The 18,503-nt window shown below is 27.6% G+C and overlaps 1 long non-coding RNA gene across 1 annotated transcript in view; it reads right to left on the reverse strand.

Moving 5' to 3' along the window:
• LOC136795230 (uncharacterized) overlaps positions 1-18,503 on the reverse strand; it is an 88,039-nt gene that overhangs the window by 40,518 nt on the left and 29,018 nt on the right. Inside the window, exon 2 of the long non-coding RNA XR_010842803.1 lies at positions 15,856-15,899. This is a non-coding gene — a long non-coding RNA (uncharacterized lncRNA). The remainder of the gene's footprint in view (positions 1-15,855; positions 15,900-18,503) is intronic.

Genomic DNA, 18,503 nt, shown 5'->3' on the forward strand with positions numbered 1-18,503 from the left:
AACTCAAAATTAAGTAAAATTCAATCAAATTGAAAGTAATTGCAAAAATAACAGTATAACACAGTAAAACGAAAAATCAGTTTCGATTTTAAAAATGCTTGATTTTAGAAAATGAAAAAATAACCAAAAATAGAAAATTAAAGGAAATTCTATGAATATTAAAATACTAATAATTAAAAAAAAACATGATAATCAATTGCAATGTAATAAACAACTTACATTACAATATTCTCAAATCAATCATATTCTTAAAAAAATAAATAAATTAATAAAATGATAAAAAAAAAAAAAATCAGGACAATAACACACCGGCACCTTGATTTCAGATTCCCCATAAATGAAGATGTATCGAATGTAAAATATACAAATTTATATTGGCTATCAAGTTAGTATATCGACAGAGAAATATAATTATTCCAAAATACGGATTATTGTTTATAAAACTAAAACCATAAAATTCGGTGTTTTTCTGATATTTGTATATTTTCATATTTGTTTTATAAATCTTTATAAGGGAATTGTTAATTTATTAATTTATTTCAGCAATTTATCTGAAATATCCTATTGAACAATCTACTGAACTATTATCACTGAACTCTTTTGATTTGTTAAAATTATAATTCTGAGGTTTCGGATTATAATAAAGATGTAAACTGCTAATTTATATACTCGTATTATGTCTGTGAACGTGCTACTGAATATGGATAGAATAAGTTAATTAACATTAAGTTAAGTTTACTTTTTTTTTTTTAGGTTGATTTTGAATCTTCATATGTTAAGCATTTCTTTACCCCTAGTTTGTTAATTTTAAACCACAAAGTAATAAGTGTAATTTTGCACAAACAAATTATTATAAAAACGAACCAAAAAGTGGAATTTTGTTCAACATGAAAATGATATTATTTCAATGCCTTTTACATGATTCGAATTTCTATTGGGTTTGGCGGAATTTGAAGCATGAGAATAAAGCAATTGGTCGAAAATCCTGTCTCAAGTAATTAATGATTAAGGAAAAATCAAACTAGCCAAATTTATAAACACACATAATTATTTGTTTTACAAAATGTACTAACGAGTATCCTTAGTAGTACCCTAGCGAGGTTCTAATACGTAGAAGATTCACTCCAAAAATTCCTCGTTAGCGAAAACCGAAAACAACAATTAACTTGATAAATTCGTCAAAGAGATGGAAGCAACGACTCTGCGAACTGACCGACAAGCATTAAACGAAATTATTACAGCCGGGGATCGAAGAGGCGATCCCATTTATGGGCGGTAAAGCCAGAAATGGGTTTCCTTTTGGAAGGGCACTTGGTTTTAGTGGGGCATATTCCTGTCCTATCCCCTAATTTGTTTGTTTCTTCCGTCTAATCTTCATCTCGGCTTTTAGCTTCATCACTTGTGCCCTAGCAGCCCGAGGAATCGTTCCTTCTTTATTGGTGTGTTCTTCTTGCTTGGGCTCCATCTGCACACCCCCCTTCTACTCCTCTTTATGTCCTAGGCGCCGTTTTTGGTCGAACGATTGGGAAAATAAAGTATAATAACGTACACAACAGTAAATCGGAACGCAGATAAATGATTCTTTTACATTAGATTTACGATATATATTTGATCGATTTCTGTTTTTGTATTTAAACTGGCAAAAACATAGGAAACTAATAATATATTTTTAGGATAATGTCTAAGCTAACTAATTATACTCAAACAATTTTCTTCAACTTGGTGGTAATAGAAACGAAGAAGGCAATGAACAAATATAATTGCTGGCAAACGTATCTTTGATTTGCTAAACCGAACTTCTGAATGAACCTGATTCCATACCCAATCATTTCTGTAGAAACACTCCTTTTCTAGTCTCTGCTAACCTGTAAAGATATATCTGTGAAGTAATAACAATAAATATCCATTATTAGAGGTTTCCGGTTACTTACATAGTAACTGAGTCAGTCTATGAATAACTTAAAGACGTAACAACCTACAATGTCCTCAGCAGTTACAAATAGTTTTTTATACCACAACAAATCAATTCCATCCTCGTTTCTGAAAGCCTGTAATTTGTTTTTCGAAATTTAGACATAGTTCGTTGTAGCTACAGGCCAGGGATATTAGGTCCATTTCAGGTTAACAATTATGGCACAAATTTATTATAGTTTAAATCACATATAACATCATCAGTAAATAGAGAAAAATGCGCAATAGGCAATTTTAATACTTTTAGTGAAAATAATGAAATCTATGAAAAATATAATAAAAAATATGTATAATAAATAAATGTAAATCGATATTATATTCTGACGAAACTAAGATTACAGACATGAAAAAGAATTTAAGCCCAATATCATCGATAATCATGCGATACAGCAAAATCTACCAGATTAAATACATAATTCGTTATGGTTTACTTCATCAATCTTTTCCCAATCTTAAGCTTTCAAAACAGGAAATCAAACGGTGTGAGTAACGAGCAATGTGAGAGAAGGAAAAGGTAAAAACGTTATGGATGTGACCAATCCCGAATATATTGAGTGAACTATATATTTTATTATTAAATCTGCTAAAAGTTAATATAATGAGTTAAATGAACTAATGAGTTGGATTTATTAATACATAATAAAAAATGTATGTAAAAATACATAATAATTAAAACACATAGACAATAGAAAGATATCTGGTGTACAATTTTTAATAAATATTTTAAATTAAAAAAAAAATAAGTTATATACTTTAAAAACGCTTAAAACAAGTCAATAATTTAAAAAAACAGTATGGTATTTATATTTATAAAAGAAACAAAAGCAATAATATCAAACTTGTAACAAACTGTGGTATGGCATTCATCCCTCACATGACAACCAACTAAGCCCTTTCCACTATCGGTCGTCCTACATAGTTACTAATTAGTTAGTATTACGTAAACATTAGCACAAAGCTATATAAATATAGGAGAGGTGTAACCAAATGGGACAGAAGGAGTCGTTCCCACCAAAATTACAGAATTTAATGTAAATAAAATTATATAATTTATTTCATAAGCAATACATGTAAACATAAAACAAATTATGTTATATAATGTGTTAATAAGGATTTGTTGCATAGTGAAGGAATCGCGCACTGCATAGTTTATTCTAAAAAAAAACTCCATGTTATTTTTTCACTTAGATCTCCCCTTCCTCGAGAGAATAGATCCACAACGTTTCACATAAGCGAAAAATACTTTGTTTTTGAAATTTGTGAAGAATTGCTTACAGAAACAAAAAATTATTTTCGTTTTCGTGAAAAAAATCTGTTCATATATTCCAAATCTACGATGAAATTCGGAGTTTTGTAAAGGTGTTATATACCTAGAAATTGCCAATTTAATTATTATATATAATTCAAAAAATTAAGGAAAAAACCTTTTAACCCCATATTTCTTAATGCAATAATGTACAATACTTAATTAGTTTTTATTAAGGTTTTATTCTTTACATATACACTCCAGTGAAGTTTCTGCCTCATCTATTTTTGTAGTAATTTAAAGATATTAACTCTTAGAACTGTTTACAATAATTTATTTTAAATTCTGCTGTTTTAACTTTTATTTTGGTCATCGGATTAATCAGTAATTAATTTTAAATCCAATTTTGTGTTACTTTATTATAAATATTATAAGTCGGAAATAACACAATGTAAATTGACACTTTTTCCTCTTCTCTCTATTGGATTCCTTATTTGACTATTTTCTTTATTATTATTTTTTTCATAATTGAGACGCAGTTTTTATTTGTTAAACAAAACGAACTATCGATTTCATTAAAATTTCAATACTTTAGTTAAAAATAAATCGTTGGACAGAACACCTCTTCTCTACCCGAGACGAAATCCTGGTTGCGGTTCTGAAAACAAGAAAAAATTGTTCACATTCGATTTTTTATCATGTATATTTTATGCATATTCACAATCCTAGGATCTTCATAACACGTACTCATTGTGAGGTGATTTTCCGCTATTACACTGCAAACGAATTTAAGCTGTGAATAAATATTACAACTATTAATTAATTTTGACAAGAAATTCAAAATTTCTAACAATTAAAATTTGGATAGTACAAGATAACTTATTACGATAAATGAATCAATTATAGCCGGAAAAAGATCAAAAGTCGACAGTATGTTACATCTCGACATAAATTTATTGTTTTTATAAATTGATTTATTGAAATAAAATATACAGCAATGCAGATTTAAACACATGAATAAGCAAACTCCGCAGTATTTATTATTATATTCTAAGAGCAGAGAAAAAAAATACAATTAATCTAAATCTAATTATAGAATTATCTTAAATATCTAATTACTTTCTAAATCGGAACTTTTGATCAAGTTCACTTGGCTCATCTCAAAAAGACAGTTTGACAGTTCCTTACCTAATCTGTTTTATTTAATTAGAGAACTCAGAAAATCAAAAAATATAGACCTAAGTCACGGTCCGTTTCTCTAATCAACTCAGATCTTGTTACTCATCATTTCCTGACTTTATAAATATTCTCTTGAGGTATATAAATATATAATTACTTATAGATGTACACATTTTTTAATATGTTCTTATTCAATCTTTATTTTCAAATATTTCCATAATAGCTCCAAATTATTATAGCTATTATTAAAACATGATAAAATTATATGAGATTTCTTTTTTCATTTTTGGATGCATTATCTTTTATTAAAATTAAAAAGAAAAAATACTATAACAACATGACCTTTAATTTTATTACTTTCGTTTTGACGAACGTTCTTTGCAAAGTAATATGAAAATAAATAAAAATATAAACGGAACATGATTCAGGAAAATACGGATTAAATAAATAGTGACGCCCATTTAATGTGGATTTTGTTTGAATTTAATGGTTTATACTCCATTGATAAAATTAACAATGCTATTTTATGAGTTTTCTTTATTTTATAAATTAAAACAAAATATGTAATATTAGAGAAAATCTGAAAAAGAATTTGTAGTAATAAATCAATTTTAATCTCTGGTCACAGGTTATTGTTATAAAACATAGACACAATGAAAAATGTACAAAAAGCTCAGAAATCAATGTGCAACGACATGTTATATTAATATAAAAAATATGATAATCAAATAAGTGCAGTAAAACCCCTACCAGTTTAAAATTCAAATTTAAAGGTAAAAACATTGTTAACCTAGTTGGTGAATGGATTTCGTTGGAACGAAAAGTGACTCTTTTTGCATAATGGAAGCTTTTTCAGATTAGATCTTTTTTTTATGATTATCTCTCCGGAGGAGGTTCCCTTTTATGGTCTTGAACAGGCAGCATAGGTGTCTCATATCGATTACGTCACAATATTCCATACGAATTTTGGAGCATCCACATAAATTACATGTTTGCGTCACTCTTGATTTTTCTATATATTTTTTTTAATTTTAATGTTGCCTTTCTTACTTTTCCCCTCTCGGTCAAATGTAATTCATATGACCTCCAGTCGTTCACTTGTTTTCTTACTGGATGTACGGCGTTGTATACTAAAGTAAAAATTGTTGAACAAAAAACAAAAACATAATGACAAGTAGACTAAAAGCTATACAAAATTTATTTAAAAAAATACATCTATGGCTTTCTATTTCTCAAGACCATGACCAAACAAATGATATTCAATAAAAACACCACAAACAACTAAAGGTAACCAAGATACCAATATATAAGATCTTAAGAAGGGCTATTCTCATATATTCGTCGGAGGCTGACGAATATTTTAGGATTATCTCTGTTGAGACATGAATGAAAGATCTTGAGGATTCTGGGACCTGTGTATAGCGAGGTATAAAGATTGAGGAAGAACGATGAGCTTATGTACCTTTATAATGACCACGACATCGTGTATTTAACTCTTTATAAAACAGAACTTCTTTTACTCAATTTTTAATGAAGCAAGAAAACATTCTTTACAATTGCTTACAAATCAATTATTGCAGTTATTAGCTGGAACCTATTTGTTCCATTGCTCGCTGGATGTTAAAAAATTGTTCTCTGTATCTAGACATCTCTGTTTATAACTATTTCCTAATTATTGTTACAGGTAATTTCATGAAGAAAAAAAAATTATATAGATAAATACTGATTTTATTAGTATTTTAATTAATTATATTATTATAAAAAAGATTTACTCAGAACAGATCTATATAAAGAAATCAAAAGTTCATAACAAAATTAATACAGCTACATGTATCACATTATATTACATCCTAAGAAAATAAATGGTGGGAGTGGGTAGCTCATCGGTGGTTGTGGACTACTAACTCCAAGGATCCGGGTTCAAATCCGGCTGTGGCAGATAGTTTTTTTCTGTTACCTGTGGCCATTGAGTCAGCCCTGTGGGTCCGGGAGCCCTCCTTGAGGAGAGGTTCATAAAGAGTTTACCCTTAATTTAGGCAAAAATCTGGCGGTCGAGCGTGATCTGACCAAATCCTTGCACAACCATTGGTCTAGTAACACTAGGGGTGTAATACTTCCTTACAAAGTACTGCACCCCTGAACTTTCAAGGGTTATAGCGGTACAGATTTAATTTAATTTAATTTTAAAAAAACGAATATATAACTTAAACTTTTTAAAGAAGCTAAATGCAATGAAACATTTGCAATGTGACATTTTGAACTTAACAATTACTGAATTATATACCAGTTTAAAGCATATTTACGTAATTGCAAAAAATAATTAACCAAAAGGTTTTCTCAATAACCTATGTCGTACTTGTAATCAGTCAAGGTCCAAGGGGAGAATTAAAGCAGCAAAAGGCTGCCATCTCTGACTCTTGCATAGTTGCAGAGCGAATTACCAACATCTGAGGAAAGGAATGTGTCAGAGAACAAGAGAAACCTCACTCCTAATTCCCGGATCGAGTCCGACAAGTGGAAAATTTGTTTTTGTTAGGTGAACCGTAAAACGACCCTAGTGTCGGAAGGCTCTCCTGGGGCACATCCAGCATCGATATAAGTAGGTACATTACCTTCACTAGGTTGTTGCACATTACCTATAAATCAGTTGTACAACCCTATGATAGGTTTGGGGGAGAGAAAGGGGAGGAATCAGGCGGATAAGAGTGGTCACATCTTTCCATAACCGTTAGTTAAGAATTGATACACTTCCTTACAAGAATTTAAGGATACTACCATTTATGAATGTTGAAGGTTCATTTACTTATTTATTATTATCAAAATTTGGTTAATTATATAATGATACTCTTAAGTTCTGGTCTTAGATTTTTTAATTATGTATTTTTAATATGTAACAGTCAAATAAAAAAAAAATATTATAAATTATTTGTTAACTAAATTTAACCTAATTTACTCTAAAGCAGCAAAAAAAAATGCCATCGATGACAGTATTCTCACTATCATATATCAAATAACTTCTAAAAGGATTTAAATATGTCATACAAATAACATTGTCGTAATGGTAAACAAGATCTTTGGACAAAATCCAGAATCAAGCTGGCCTAACAGCAAGAACGTTTTGTCGTAGGAGACAAGATCTGCTCGAATCGCACGGTGACGTAAGTTGGACCCGATACCTGACCTAAAATCTTTTCAATTTATTCGTCGGTTTTACGCCAAATTGACGAGGCCCGGACGTTGCTACACTGTTTTATTACTTGGTTCTACGTACCCAAAAGGTCCCGCTTAATTAGAGTAAATTCCAAAGATTTAATTTCCAGATACAGTTTTATAGAGTTGCAGTTCCGAAGAACGTTCTTAACTGATCGTGTAAAACATGTTTATTTTAATTTTTTCACGCTGAGATACGTCTTCATTAACCTTATTTCGTATATTTAATATCCTCATAAAAATATTTGTTACGACATAGTTTCAATTACTCAATATATATAAGGTTGGAATGTAATTTCAGATTTTTAGTCAGAAATAAAACTCACTTTTTTTGCATAAAATGAACTTTAATCAGTCAAATATCTTCTATTATATTCCATGACCTTTTGCCTTCTTTCTGGTAACTTCATGATCCCGCGCTCGTAGAACGTCGGGTCTTTATCAGCAAAAAAATCAACCAAAAACGATTTGAGGTCTTCACTTATTACTGAAATCTTTACAGTTTAAGTTTTGTAGAGTTAATTAAGAATAAATAGTAATCAGATGGTGCAAGATCGGGACTGTATGGGGGATGCGACATCACTACCCAACCAAGCTCTAATAATTTCGTGCGTGTCGCCCAAGACAGGGAGGCTTGGTATTGTCGTGGTGGAACATGGTTTCTTTGAGATTTGTTAATTCTTGTCTTTCCTCTTTGATTCCTTCCTCTAATTTCAGTTTAGTACAAGTTTTGGTAGTAAGCGTCGGTCGCTTAGAAGTGGCTCAAAATCGACAATACCCTTAATCCAACCAAATTGACAGCATGATCATTTTCTGATACAATTCAGCTTTCGATATGGTATGTGCTGGTTTATATTAATACATTGGATTCAATCAGGTTCATCTTTCAGAGAAAAATGACGAGAACAAATTTTTTAAACCAATTCTGATACATTCATTCATTAATCACCACAAACCTCACGGATATCTTTGTGAGCCTCAGCCACTGTCTAGTCTTTATAATAACCAAAAAATAAAATTTTGTCCTTATGATAGTAAAAAACGAGCAGACAATGTTTATTCCTCCATCCCCCCATTTTAACACAGACAGTCGTAAATAAAATCCTATCGACTACCAAATCTCAAAAGAAAAAATTGTAATTGTCAAATGAATAACAAAACAAACATAACGATAAATTACAAATTTAAATTATTTTCTTAGCACGAAATATTTTTTAATGTTAACATTTGGCAACATAGTTCTCTGACGCTAAAAGGAAAGAAATTATTGAACATTTTATAAAATCAATTTTTAGTTATAATTTCATTATTAAGCAATAATTGATTTTTATAATTTAAATAAAAACAAGAATAACTTATAGCACCATTAAGGTCCAACTATGTAATAAATTTTATTTTATCCTTCCATAACCTTAATACACAAATATATGGAACATATAGACAATTAGGTTAATGGATTTTTCTTCAAAATATGGCCTATTCAGGACTTAAATCTCTCAAGTCTATTCTTATAGAATATTTTTCAGTCCTGCTCTACACTTTATCCTTTCACTTCTCCCTTTCTTATTTTCTTTTCAACCCTACTATTCTTGTGAGTGCCTATGAATTGTCCCTTCACAGCATGGAAACTTTTCGCGCTTCCATTCTAAGGGTTGATTGAATACACTATTCAACCGAGGAAAAAAATCGCTTTATTTAAAACGGACTCTTAAAAGTTTTGATAAAATTCTCAATTAAATTATAATTTAAAACTATTTTTCAAGAATTACTAGAATAATGACGAAATAAATATCATAAACATTAAAAATGTTTATCGAGATTTTATTAGGACTTAGGACAATTATAAAAATACATAATAATCTTTCCTCCCTCATATATATTTGTATATGTAAATTTTAATAAGACTATATCTTTGTTTTATTTTTGCCTTACTCAACTTTAAATAACACTATATATACAGGGAACTAGTTTATCCTTGTGAGATATATGTTCGCATGAGAAATGTTTTCTTGTTATCTTTAATTCAACCTATCGACCTATAAGCGATATCATACACATTGTTATAAACAATATAATATTATAAAGAAAGTCTATTCAACACACAATTTATAAAGCTGTCTACTTTATAATGACTATCTTTGAATAATTTGATACATGAAAATTGGAAATCTGTGAGCAACGTTTTCTCAAAAAATGTTACATATTCAGATAAGAGCAGGCTAAATATTTTGTTTCTTAATATTTTGAGCTCACATTGTTATGAAAATTCTTGAATAGATTGACGAAAGACAGATAAAATTAAATAGAGGATTGATAAAATTTGGCTCTGAGTTGGAAAATATCCATAATAAATAAATTTAAATATAAATATAAAGTAAAAATTCTTAAATCAGTTTGTATATAATATCCCCTGATGTATTTCTACATTCCTTTTACATAAATCGATCCCGAAATGTTTAACCTTTTTATAAATGAAGTCAAAGCAATACAAATGACAGGGCCAAAACCCGAAGGAAGGATCGAGTACTCTTTGGAGAAAGTAAGTCAGAAAGTTCTTGAGGTATCGGAGAAACTTCCTGTAGGACTCTTCAAAGAAGGCAGATACCAACGACATACCTTAAGGCGTTCAATCTTTGGATAAATCGGTTAGGCACTTTTTAACCAAGCGGATTTGTTAAACAAGTAGCCTAAAAAATTCTTTAAAAACCTCTGATTTATTGTAATATACAAAGAAAGATATTGATGCACACAATCACAGAGAGAAAGCATTGCCGAAATTTGATATAGAATTGTCCTGATTGTGGGTAAATAATTAATATTTTAATAATGATGAATTAATTAAATTATATTTATTATAATAATTAATTAAAATTAATTTAATAATAATGTTTTAAATTAAAAAATAAGATTATTTTCTTTTTCTTTCTGACAATTCCATTTTCCGGTAAAAGCTAATTATTGCATAGATATATTTTAAGGAGACCTGAATAATATTTCATAAAAATCATAAATTAATACATCGAATAAATACTTCCATTTAATAATGATTTAAAAATATACACTACAAAAAACTGTAATGGAAATAAAGAAATGAATGAAATAACTTCAAAATTTAAAAGCACCATTTTACTTCACCAGTAAAACAGAATGGATTCAGAACTTTGTAAAGAAGTACTGTTACTACACGGTTGTGCAAGGAGGTGATTTGGTTAGAATCACGCTCGACCACATAAGATAGGAATTTACATTTAATAAATCCTATTTTCTGTTCAGCTCGATTCTTACATTTTTCTATATACATTTCTGTTAGATTTGATTTGGTTAAAAAAAAAAGATTTTTTTGGGACGTATCAAATTTTAATCTATGTCTTATTTGTCTGATATGCATGGTAAGTAACTGTATTTCTGTTGATACACCCTTCGTTTTAGATACTGTTTAGTGGTTCCAAAAAGAGGATTTCCCGCAGTTCTCTTTACAGTGAATTTCGTACACTATATTAGATTGTAGCTCTAATTTTAATTTGGCTTTGGTGTGTGAGTTTGAGTAAAGTAGCTGTGTTTTTGTATATAGTGGCGAAATCGTTTTGTATATAACTTTCCTAGGGTTATGAACTTATATAAAAGGCAAATTACATTAGTATGTAATAATACGAGTTGTGAATTTCTATGTTCATTGTCAAGTCATTACTTGTAGGAATACCATCTTATATATAAGAAGAAAAAATAATGCATTTAACCTTTATGAAATTCCTGTAACAAACTTCAACCTGATCAGACCTTAATCGACGGCTTGAGTCGATTTTAGACTGATCCAAAGGTCAAATGAAGAGATTGATGAAAGGTACTTCTAAAGTTAATCATTAGCACAACGATCTCAGGTACCAGAGTTATAATCAGTAAGGTACAGAATATATCTTGTTATAGCTCTAATCCAAACCTATTTATAATTAAGTTCCATTTTCATTCTCTAGGGACCTTTATATACCTTCTAAAAAGCAGGTTGGGCATCGAAAGCAATTTAAGAATAATTTTTAGCACGATTCGACCTTTAAATCCATTTATATGTCAGAATAACGCCAATTTAGCGATAATTACAGAACATACTATATTATTACGCCTGTATAATGATGATTTATATAATTGTAAGTATGTTCGTTACTAATAAGAAATAGAAATATGCTAATAAGAGATATAGAAATATGATATAGCTGCATTTACTACATAAGTTAGCATGCCATAGTTCAACCTTTGGTTATAAAATTTATACTCTCATGACTTTATTTTTTAAAATATCTCTACAAACTTACTAAAATTATAATCGAAGAATCAAATTAGAATTTAAAAGAAGTCATCTATAAAATAAAACCCGTCTGCAGACATCTGCAATCGGTATTGTGGGTACAGTATAGTTCCTGCACCGTAGCCATAGAGCCATACCAATAGAAATTTTATGTTTAAAACATTAGTAATTTCAACAATGACTTACAAAACTATAAAAGGAGCATAAATTAATTATAAATTAAACATTGAATATAAATAAATATTAAGTTGGAAGAGAGAGCTTCTATTTTACTGGATAATAACCCCTAGTTAATACATCTATCACATCAGCTATAATACTACGTGATAATAAATCCTACGTAATATCTATTCCTTCATTGTACTATCTAATCTTGTATGTTTGTCATTAAAGCTAATTTAATTTCTGAGACTTATGGATCTAATTTAATAAAACAAAATATTTATCACAAATAAAAACTAATAAAAGAGGTTAATCGCGTTATATAAAATTTATATTAAACGAAATATAAAAATAGATATATAATTAAAATAATTTACATTTAGGATATTTTTTACGATATAATACTCTTAACTATTACGAACCTAATTTTATAAATAAATATAATTTTTCAAAAATAATTTATTAATATTTTTGAATTATTTTAATAATACAACAATAATTATATTAACAGTTATCCCAGGCTTTATAATCAATAAAATTACATTTATTTACGTTTTACATTACTCCACTTACACAGCAAATAATTATCCCAACAAACAAAAAATGTGGTTATTTGGTTGTAATTTATTACATCAAGTAATCATTATTTTGCAAAATAATCTTCTGCTTTATTTAATAAATAAATTATTTTAAAAGTGCCCAGTTGTAGTCATACATACATACCTTAATAAACGTTATTTCTCAACACCATACAAACACTATCGCACTCCCATAAATATAGTAGACAATAGGAGCAAATTTCCTTACCTGAAAGACAATGAAACATTAGTGTTACACATTTTTTCACAATATAAAAAGTATACATAAATTTATTTATTATTATTATTATTTTTTTTGGAGTTCTATGAATTTTTGGATTCTCCACATGTCAGTATCATGCCATTATATCACTAACATTAAATTTACTTATATATATTTTAATAAGGTTGTAAACATCAATAAATAAATTAAATTTATATTCGGAATGAGCTTACAGAAGAAAAAAATATAAACATACTATTACTATCCTCATTACACAACTGCACTAATAAAATGAATAAAAGTTGGTGATGTAAACTATATCTAATAATATGTAAGAAAAGTTAGTAAATATCAAAGACTAAGAAGAAATAATCAAATATAAAACATGCGTGTGTATACATGCAAATGTGCCATGACATTAAGATTTAAATCAGAATATCGTTTGTTGAAATGATATTAACGAACATAACAACAATCAACATTGAGTTGACTTAAAATATAATCATCAAACTAATTAATATTTATAAGTAGAATTTTCAAATTAAAAATATGGCTGGGATTTTTTTAAATTGCATTTATATTACATATATTCATTTATATTTTTATTTCAATTGCAAAATATTCTTTTTTATTTTATAAATCAGATCATACTTCTAATCGATTCAAGAAATGTCTAGAAATTTTTCAAGAAACGGTTTCACTGGTCTCAATACTACACAGAGACTTAAAAGAGTTTTGGGGTAAAGCCCGCATTTTTAGTTATGCACCATTAAACCCTAAAGTTCTATTTTATATTTGAAAAGAACTCACGAGTGGGTCCGGTAATACTTCTTAGTCAGCCATTTAATATTTACAAGTATATTCAATAAATAAATATGGCTTAAAGCCTTTCTTTGAATTAATTTTAATGCTATAAATTCAATAGAGAAAAATTAAAAATACAATTTGTTAAATATTTCCACAATTATAATTTATTTTAATATGTTTATTGTTATATTTAATTGCGCATTCGAGACAGTATTAAATGAAAGAGTTGGTAATAATAAATAATAAATGAGACTTCCGTCATTAAGAGTATATTGCAAAGGACCAAATAGTAAAAATAAAAATATCTCAAATACAATATAAAGTTACTATTCCAATATACTTCAAATAAATAACTGATACATATATATTTATTATTTGATTCCAATTGATTGAACTCCTATAAATTCTTCTCCGTTTAAGAGGCTCATTCATAGGAATAGGGTCCTCAAAGCGGCTATAAATATTTCAAGATTTCAACTTATTAATAGGTCAGAATCATAGCCGATGCAACGCTGCGATCTGAGTCAAATAATATTGCTATAGTAATAAAGATTAAAGAAAAAATAAAATGAAATGAAGTAATAGATTGGTTTTCAACTAATTTATAATTAATTAATTCTCAATTTTATAATTAATACTTATATTCAATTTTTAAGAAACAAATATCCATTACATGTGTATTAATTTTAATATCTCATGAGAAGCATTAAAAATGTATACATACATCGTAAAACAATTGACTATAGAACTCTGTCTTTATAATATTATTTAAAATAATTATTTCCTTATAAACAATTTTACTTTGGTTGTTTCTTTCTTTAGTGAGATTCATTTTTAATTAATGAATAACAATCAAAAAGATATTAGTTTTAAAAAAATAATCAACATTGACCAAGTGCTAAAGAAGAAAACCTTTAAGCTTATGTAAATTTAATATTCATATGTGTTTGTAAAATAGAACTATTTAAAAATAAATCTTTGAGTGTAATATTAATCTGTGTATTTTTTAGACCAAAAATTCCTGAAAAAAATTACCTTGTTGCTGAAAATATGTTTTTTTTTTTTTTTTTTATTAGAAGCGGATACTTCCATCAGTTGCATACACAAAATTTGTGATAAAAAAAAAATGTTGGTTGTAATATGATCTAAATTACTTTTCCTCAATTATTTTGATTGATATTCCTAATTTTTATTACTATTATTTTTTTTTTGACAATATATTAAATTTATGAAAATAAAATAAAGTAATTTAAAATTATGTAATAAAATAAAAAATGCACTGAGGACTTTATTTAAGTGATTATTATTACATAATTAATTAAAAGGGGTAAATTACAAATTTCAACTAGTTATAAATGACTTCAAGATGATTTGTTTTATTTTAATTATTTGCCTATGATGTTTTCTTATTTTGCTATCATTTAGTTCATTTATCCGCTTGTTTATTTATACGAAATGAGCATGATTATTATCATCCAATTTAGTTTATATTAATTTATTTATTTTTTTATTCAATATGTATTTATGGTATGATTGAATAATTACAGGCCTAATATTTACTGCCTCTGAGTGCGGCAGATTGTAATGCTTTAAAAAAAAAATTAATTTTAACAAATGGGATTGCATGGATACTAATAAATAAAAAAATATGATACACACATCAAAGGTCAATCGAAGTTTTTTTGTCTACGTTTCATCAGTATAGAATGTCTGTCAAAAATCTAACCAATTTTCTATCAAGTTTTTTAGATCATATTCGAATGACTGTAACAAAAAAAAAAAAAAAGGAAATGAAGCTAAACTAGATAATAATATGTATTTATTTATATAATTTTAATTAAAACTTAAATTTCTAAAAGTATATAAAAAAAAAAGCAGCAATCCAGTTACTAAGAAAGCTAAAATCGATTAAGAAGGAACATTAGAAAACATAAAAAATAAGATTAAAGATAAAATTAATATTTCAAAAAAGCTATAAAATACTCCAAAAAAATTAAACTCAATCGAACAATAATGAACAGATGTATATGTTTTAGTAATATTAACAATATCAAGATAGTGCTAGATGAAAATAAGTGCAACACTATGATGTGTTCAGTTAAAAAAACAAAACAAAATATGTGATGGGTTTGGTGATGAAAAACAAATTGAGTTAGGTGAGGTGTCAAAATTGACTCACCACAGGAGGCCTCTTGTTCGACTTCTTCCTCAATTACTTGTGTCCTAAAATACATACACCTTTCACGTCAGGCTCAATTTTATATATAGAAATAGTCATAAGTAAAATAAAGTAAAAAAATAGAACTTTATATTAAATAAAAAATTTCTCTAATAAAACTTGTGGATTGCGTAGTATTTAATTGCAATTCTCACTGATTACCGATTATCTTCTGTAAAAATAATTAAAGCAGGGAAGTGATTATTTCTATAAATTAATTTAAAGCAATCCACTAGTTAAATTACTACATACGAAAGTCTTCGGTAATAAGTTGTTATCAGAAGAATCATGAGCTTAGTATCATGCAAAAAAAAAAAAGAATAAAATATAATCTAATGATGTCGGATTACACTTTGAAGTCAGAGGAGGCAGAGAAACATGAAATGGGCAAATAGCCAATAAAAACCAAATAATATCTGGCACGCAATGTTTCTCAAGTAACAGTATGTTAAACACTGATGAAAATATTAGTGGTATCTATTTCTCAGATAATTATTACAGTGTGAAATAATCAAATATTAAACTTTGAAAGTCCATTAATATTGAAAGTATTATGCATAAACCCACACACACATACTTTAATTTAATATATCGGTTAAAAAACTGTTGTTATTTAGTAAAATAAATATATATAACACAATTATATCTTCTACTGGAAGAGTTTCATATATAATTAGTCCTTGTAAATGAAAAGGCACTCTTCCTTGTTTTAATTATTTATTTTATATCATTAATAAACAATAACAACGTTTCGGGGTTGTCACCCATTACCCCAGTATAAACATGATTTCGATTTTAAAAATCCAAACATTTTAGACATAGTAAATCACAAAAAAAATAGAAAAATAACAGAAGCAATAAATATCACAAAAAACATAGTTAACACTATTAATTTAAAGATAGATACCAAAAATTAATGTATAGAAATAGTAAATCTATTAGTAATTTAATGTTGTATAATAGTAGTAGATAGTAAAATAAATTTAATACATTATATATACTATTGTTATATCTATAAAAAAATTTTTAAAATATTGTTAATAAATTAGTCATCTTTTGTGGAATTGAGGTAGGAGAGTGTTGACTTGGTTTATAATCTATTGTTATCAATGATAAAGATAACCTGGTTTAAGGAAGGTTTTTTTTAACTGCTTATTTAGAAAATGTTTGTTTTTAATTATTAAAATTTTTATATAAAGTGACATATATATGTTATCATTAGCCATATAAGACTAATAAGGAGTTAACTAAATATAATTTTAAATAGGTGTTTAATCAGGTAATTGTTTTAAATTAAAAAAAATAAATTGTGATATACTGATTTAAGTGTTGTATTCAAGATATGATTTTAAGAATTTGCTGTAGATATCTGATGATGGGGTGACCTCAAAACACTGTTATTGTTTATTAATGATATAAAATACATAATTAAAATAAGGAAGAGTACTTTTTCATTCACAAGATCTAATTATATATTTAATAAAGTTGGTGATAAATAATTACTAGCTCAACTACGTGTTAAGGATCCTATTATTATGTTTATTTCTTTTTTAAATAATGAGTTTAACATTCTTAAACATCAATAAATACAACATTAATAGTTCAAAATCTAAACAAAGAATTAATTACTTTTATGTCACCAGCATTACCTAATCTGCATATCCGACTTCATAACTCACCCAAACTCGAACTAACGAAATCCTTATCCGCCAATGAGTATATCTCTTGTATCAATAGTTAATCGTCTACCACAAAGAAAGTTTTTAAAAAATAAATAAAAATTGCCTAAAATGGAAGTTAAATGGAAAAATCAACCCATCCTAACCTGAAGACAAAATATATTAACGGTCACATTTCTATTAAACACAACCCTCATCTCGAGGTCTAAATCCGTACGATACCTTGGTTTAACCCCAAGACAAACCTCTTACATTCACAAAAAATACTATAAAAAAATAATAAATGAAAGATTTTTTTTTCAAAAATCAAACAAATGGAAATATAATTCAGAAACCACACAAATACATTTTTTTCTAATACAAAACATTCCAGTGAATACGGAAATACCAATCTCTGAAGTACCAGAGATTGGTTTCCAATAAATATGCGCAAAGCAGCGACGAGAAATACTAGTTTTAAAATATTTTTTATTACAACAAAATGGATAATAAAAAAAAACTATACTCAAACTTAACACTAATACTCCGCTTCGCTGTGATATTAACCACAAGCATTAACCGTAAGTACTGACAGTGAAAAAGAACGAATCTCTTCGAAACGATAGGAGATGACCTCACAAATTAAAGAGAAGTAGAACATAAAAAGGCTTCAGTTGATGACTACGGTATTAAAGAAGGCAGACATGAATTCTCCGTTTTATAGCAACCAAGATGCAAAGGCAACTCATTTGCATGAAATCGTAGTCCTGGTTTAACGACTTAACAAATTATTATTAACAACTTATTGATGTAATGACTTCCGATAATAATTAAAATAAAATAAAAACGTTATATGTAGTTCTTATATTAAAAAAAAAAAAAAAAATTGAAACTTCTTTAGACCCTAATGGAAAGACAAAACAACCACCTAAGAATTATAATATAAAAAAA

Source organism: Halyomorpha halys, unplaced genomic scaffold, assembly GCF_000696795.3.
Source record: "Halyomorpha halys isolate HHAL.00 unplaced genomic scaffold, Hhal_1.1 Scaffold456.1, whole genome shotgun sequence".
NCBI classification, from domain to species: Eukaryota; Metazoa; Arthropoda; class Insecta; order Hemiptera; family Pentatomidae; genus Halyomorpha; species Halyomorpha halys.